This window comes from Sorex fumeus, unplaced genomic scaffold (assembly GCF_029834395.1).
Source record: "Sorex fumeus unplaced genomic scaffold, SorFum_2.1 ptg000001l, whole genome shotgun sequence".
NCBI classification, from domain to species: Eukaryota; Metazoa; Chordata; class Mammalia; order Eulipotyphla; family Soricidae; genus Sorex; species Sorex fumeus.
In genome coordinates, this window is record NW_026606058.1 from 2508144 (window position 1) to 2512921 (window position 4778).

The window sequence follows — 4778 nt, forward strand, 5'->3', positions numbered from 1 at the left end:
TGGGAAACTAGAAGGGAAGCCAGGGATCGACCCCAGGCTGGCTGTGTGCAAGGCATGCACCCAACCCACTACGGCCCCTCAGACCTTTCTCGAAGGAGCTCTTGGTTCATCTTTCCCCCGAGACATTAATGGCAGATCCGGGAGTTTAGTGCCGTCTTTTTCTAGCAGCAACTCCGGATTGAGCAGTCAAGCAGGTTCAAGCCCTGCCAGAAAGCAGATAAAGGCTCACCCAAGGTGAGCCAGGTGATGGGAAGGTGTCCGGAGGAAGAAAGGGCATTCTCAGCGACCCTGGGGAGGGCAGTTGTGGGCTGGAGCCCCAGAAGTCAACACTGAGTCCAGCAGAGAATTCCATGAGTGGTTCCAAGAAACTCTGTTATCACCGTAGTTTAAGGACTATGTTTAAGAAACTCTGTTATCACCATAGTTGCACGGGCCCGGGTAAGGAGACCCAAGCCAGTCAGCACTAGTTTAGGTGGCTGCAGAGAAGGTAGGGACTGGAGATAGGACAGTGGGGAGGGGTTTGTCCTGAAGGCAGCCAACCTGGGATCCATCCCGGGCGATCCCCCTAAGACCAAAAACTAAAACCTCTCGGAGTTCCCTGCCACAGGCCCCAACGTACCTGGACAAGGCCCTCGAGTCCCACGCCAGTCACTGAAGGTCTCCCCTCAACTTGTTCCCTGACCCAGCCTGCTGCTTCAGCAAACATGTATCATTGTCATCCTGCTGTTCATTGACTGCCCCGAGCGGGCCCCAGTAACGTCTCCTTCGTCCTAGCCCTGAGACTTTAAGAAGCACCACATTCGAGCCTCTTTCGGGGTCGGGAGGATGAGACCCAACATGATCCCCCGTGAGCTTGGCTCTCAGAAGGAAGCCAAGGGGAATGAGAGGGAACGGGACTTCTCTCTCTCTCTCTTTTTTTTTTTTTGCTTTTTGGGTCACACCCGGCGATGCACAGGGGTCACTCCTGGCTCTGCGCTTAGGAATTACCCCTGGCGGTGCTCGGGGGACCATATGGGATGCTGGGAATCGAACCCGGGTCGGCTGCGTGCAAGGCAAATGCCCTACCCGCTGTGCTATCTCTCCAGCCCCAATGCTGTTATTTTTTATTTATTTACTGCTTTTTGGGTCACACCCGGCAATGCTCAGGGGTTACTCCTGGCTCATGCACTCAGGAATCACTCCTGGCGGTGCTCGGGGGACCACATGGGATGCTGGGAATCGAACTCGGGTCGGCCGCGTGCAAGGCAAACGCCCTCCCCGCTGTGCTATCGCTCCAGCCCCGGGACTTCTCTTGAGAGGGGCTCTCAGGCAGTGACACTGCTCTGAAGACAGGGAGGATGGGAGCACCCTGCTGCCGAGGAAGGGACGGAGCAGGGGGACCGAGGCAGCACGAGGCTGGAGGAAGACCACCGTCCTCTCCCCTGCCGTGGGCTCCCGGGGAAGCAGCTGAGCTTCCGACATGCTCCGAGTTCTCTGTTCCTTGACCTTACCCAAAGCGCTGTCCTGCAAACATCCTTTCCACCCAGAGGACCCCAGGGCGGAGCAAGCGCAGGTGGGCGGCCGCTGGACACCCTGGAAGCAGCTCTGGGCTTTGCAAAGAGGAAGGCAGCAGGCCTGGAGAGTCCCTTCCCAGCTGTCCCACTCTCCTGTGGCCACCAAGGGCCAACCGGGTGACCGAGATCGGCCGCATAACAACCAGCCCCCAGCTAATAAATACCTCGGTCCGAGGAACCCAGATGTTTGTAAACAATCCATCAGCTTGACCTTCGGCCACCCCTAGCCAGGGGCGGGCCTAGAGAGTGGGCCACTTTCCTAACCAGGCTGGGGGGCGGGGTGGGGTGTCAAGTGAGGAGGTCACAGGCGGCACCCCTGAACCTGAACCTGAACCTGAAGCTTCCACCTGCAAACGCTAAAGCCTCTAAAGTCCGTTCCTTCCCCCAGTTAACGTGGCCCCCCACCCCACCCAACTCCCCCAGCCCCGGGGCTGCTCAAATTCTTACTAAATCCAACCCAGATATTCCTAAGCCAGGAGAAGAGTTAAGCGAAAGCCTCTCTCGGTGCTGGGCAGGTGCTGCAATTCGCCTTGGAAAAGCCTTAAAATTCAAGAGGCTCAGACCCACTTGGAAACCCCCCGTGTGCTGCCCAAGCCCCCCGAGGGGCTGACCCAGAGGCCTCCCTGCAAGCTGTCCCGGACAGGAGCCTGTTCTAACCCTGCAAGAAACACCTTTTCCGTCTAGAAAGGCCCGTGGGGGGGTGGGGGTGGGGGTGACAGCCCGGTTCCGGGGACCCAAAGCAAGCACAGGGGATGGGGGGTGGGGGGTGGGGGGAGGGTCGCGCCTCTCCGGGGCCCTCCCGAGGGCGGGGGGGGGGGGTTGGGGGAGGGGCGGAAGGGGAGGGCAGGGAGGGCAAGTGCAAGAAAGTTGTCGCCGGGCCTGGACAGGTCGGAGCGGACGGCAGAGGGGAGCCGGGCGCCCCCGGGCCCTGCCCTGCAGCGCGGGCGACGCGGAGGGGTCGCGGGGGGCCGGGGCCGGGGCAGCGGGCGGCCGGGGGGGAGGGAGGGGGGGAGGGGGCGGCCGGGGGGACGCCGGGGCCGCAAAGCCGCGGGTGGACGAGGGCGCGGGTGCAGCTGCGGCGGGGGGCAGTTTCGTGGTCGAACCCGGGGTGGGGGCGGGGGGCTGCGTGGGCCGCGGCGGGGGGGCCGCCCCCGCCCCCCCCCCACACACACGCACACGCACACGCACACGAGCACACGCACACGAGCACGCACGGCGGCGGCCCGCCGAGCCTCTCACCTCCGGGGGCCCCGCCGAGGGGCTGCGGCGGCCGGGGTCGGGCTGCCGCCGCCGCCGCCGCCGCCGCCTCAGCAGCCGCGGACGCTCCCGGGCTCCATGGGCCGCCCGCGCTTCCCTGACAGCGGCCGCGGCGGCTGCACCAGGCCCCGGCCGCGGGGCTGCCCGCGGCGCCGCCTGAGGGTCCTTCGCGCCGCCGCCGGTTGCCCCGGGCCGCCCGGACGCCGCCGCCGCCGCCCGCTCGGCCGGGGCCCGAGGCAGGACGCGCCCCCGCCGGTCGCGGTGGTCCTGCGCAGGCCGAACGCTCCTCGGGCCGAGCCTCCCAGCGCCGCCGGGTCTCAGGACCCCGCCGGCCCCATAGGAATGGAAGGAGTCGGGTGGGCTGCCTGGAACGTGCCTGCTCAGAAATGGGAAAGGGGGCGGGGCCGAGGATTGTGGCCGCGGAGGGCGGGGCCGGGGCGGGGCCTGGGCGACGAGGGGCGGGGCCTGGGCGATGAGGGCGGAGATTGGGGCGGGGCCTGAGGCGGGAGGGACGGGGCCTGGGTGATGAGGGGCGGAGATTGATTGGGGCGGGGCCTGGGCGATGAGGGCGGAGATTGGGGCGGGGCCTGGGCGATGAGGGCGGAGATTGGGGCGGGGCCTGAGGCGGGAGGGACGGGGCCTGGGTGATGAGGGGCGGAGATTGGTTGGGGCGGGGCCTGGGCGATGAAGGGCGGAGATTGGGGCGGGCCTGGGCGATGAGGGGCGGAGATTGATTGGGGCGGGGCCTGCCCGATGAGGGCGGAGATTGGGGCGGGGCCTGGGGCCGGAGGGGCGGGGCCGAGGGCGCCGCGGAAGTCAATCAGCTGCGTCCAGCCAGGCGCGCGTGGGAGCCCTGCTGGAGGGACTCGCCCCGCCGCTGCCCAGAGGACGAGAACTTGCGGGTGACAACGGGCCGTGAGCCCGTGGCAGGCAGCGGCCGGCTTCCCCGCGGCCTCCCCGGGCCTCCCCGGGAGCCTGGCGGGGCGGGCCGGGAGGCGGGCAGCCGCGCCCCCGCGTCCGCCGGGCCGAGCTCCGCGTCCAGGTCCCTGCAGCCCCGCAGCGCCCGGCGCCCCGGACGCGGCCGTCTGTCCGCCTGTCCGTCCAGGAGGCGCCGGTCAGGGCCGGATCGGGGCAGCAGGTGAGCGAGGGGACCGGGCCCGCCGAGCGCGGTCCTTTTCCCAAAGGAGCCGGTGAGACGCGCCCCACGCGTGTATCTGCGCCAGCCTGGGACGTGCGTGGGTTCGCGGGATGGACTGGCTTGGAGCTGGCCCTCCCGGGACGCCCCGCGAGCACCTGTGCCCGCGCTCACCCTGCATGGGCCCACTCGGGCGCCCGCTTCCCTGCAGCCACGGTCCATCTGATTCGAAATGAGTGAAGGAGCTCGGGCCTCAGTGTCCATGTCTGCAGAGTGGACCCAGGAATCCTCACGCTTGACGGGCTTTCTCTTGGTTTGGTCAGCCGCAAGCAGGGCACGGGCCCGAAGCCCTGGCCCCTCTCTCTCTCTCTCGCTCCCACCCCACTTGACCAGGGTTCTGCCAGGACAGGGGGTCCAGGTCATTGCTGAGTCCTCTCCTGCAATTATTAGATGTCAGGTAAATGATGAAAGGAAGGAGGGCCCCTGCCTCACATCTAACCAGGAGGCAGAATAAAGAGTAATCGCTTAAAAATACCTATGTGTTTTTGCAAAAAGTAGAACAAATGGGGTACTTAATGCTGAAGGAGCATCGAGAATCACCGTTACTAGGAAAGGCCTGGCTGCTCAGTATCTGGTGAATGAATGAATGAATGAATGAAGACTTCTCAGGAATTCTCTTCGGTGTTCAAAGGTATTGTGTATGATCCAGCAGATCTTAAAAGAGCACAGCTCCTGAACTAAAGAGCCCCAGGATATTGAAGAAGAGAAATAGCAGTTTGCTCACAGCATATATGAGGGAAGCGGTTAAGATTGGTTAGAGTCAGAGTACAGTA